Below are 1,304 nucleotides of genomic sequence, written 5' to 3' on the forward strand. Positions count from 1 at the left end.
TCTCTCTCTCTCTCTCTCTCTCACTCCCCCTCTCTCTCTCTCTTTCTTCTCTCTCTCCCTCCCTCTCTCTCTCTCTTTCACTAACACAATATAACATAATAGAAACAAATACATTAACCAGAATTCAGAAAGGTATTGATCGACCCTTTCCCCATCTTACTCACTACCTTTCAGACATGTTCTCAAATCTGTTTTGAGAAAAACCACAGAAATGAAGAAACTGCCTCACATCGCATGTTACGTCCAGTGACTTTTCGTAATTCAGTGGAACGCCTCTGACCTGTGTTCAAAGTGTAACAGAGTACTAGAAAACAACGTATTTTCCAGGCACCCAAGAAACATTGGGAATTTGACCCCATGCCGAGGTGTTACCTGACTGCCTGTAGCGATGTGATGGCACCTACTGCCACCAAAGTCATCAACGATTCTTTAACTATATACTACCTAATTATTGTTAAAATGTCCTAGAAAAACCATTGTTGAAAAATCCATGTCTTGACCAAAATAAAACTGAAAAACTATAGACCAGTTTGGAACCTTCCTTTTCTCTCTAAGATCCTTGAGAAGGTAGTCTAGCAACAGCTTTATAAATCTATCCAACAATCTTATCGCACGCTATCAGTCAGCTTACAGAGTTAATCACAGCACAGAAACAGCGCTGCTAAAAGTTGTCAATGATATCCTCATGGAATCAGAGGCTGGCAAAGTTGTTCTGCTAAATCCATTAGATCTGTCGGCAGCTTTCAACACCATAGACCATGTCATTCTACTAAAAAGATTCGAAAAACATTTGGCGTTCATGGTTCTGCTCTTCAATGGTTCAACAACTATTTCTCAAATCGCTGTCAATCTGTCGTGATAAAAGACGTCAGTCACAAAAGGGCATTCTTTCTTAAGTTTGGAGTTCCCAAAAGTATCAGCTCAGCTACCATTTCTACGCCGATGACGCACAGATATATGGCTCTTTTCATCCATGCGACACCGATGAGTTCAAAGAAAGAGTAGAGAAACGCATTGAAAAAGGGAAAAATTGGACGGCGGGAAACAAATTAATGCTGAACGGAGAAAAAACAGAAACTATTTTATTTGGGAGTTCGAAAATCTTAATGATGTTAATAGAGGCCAGTTAGAAAGTGAAAATACTAGCATATTATTCTTTCCCAAAAAGGTAAAAAATCTAGCATATATCCTTTTCCAACGAGGTCAAGAATCTAGCATAATTATCCTTTTCCAACGAGGTCAAGAATCTAGCATAATTATCCTTTTCCAACGAGGTCAAGAATCTAGCATAATTATCCTTTTCC

Source organism: Aplysia californica, unplaced genomic scaffold (genome assembly GCF_000002075.1).
Source record: "Aplysia californica isolate F4 #8 unplaced genomic scaffold, AplCal3.0 scaffold00075, whole genome shotgun sequence".
Classification (NCBI taxonomy): domain Eukaryota; kingdom Metazoa; phylum Mollusca; class Gastropoda; order Aplysiida; family Aplysiidae; genus Aplysia; species Aplysia californica.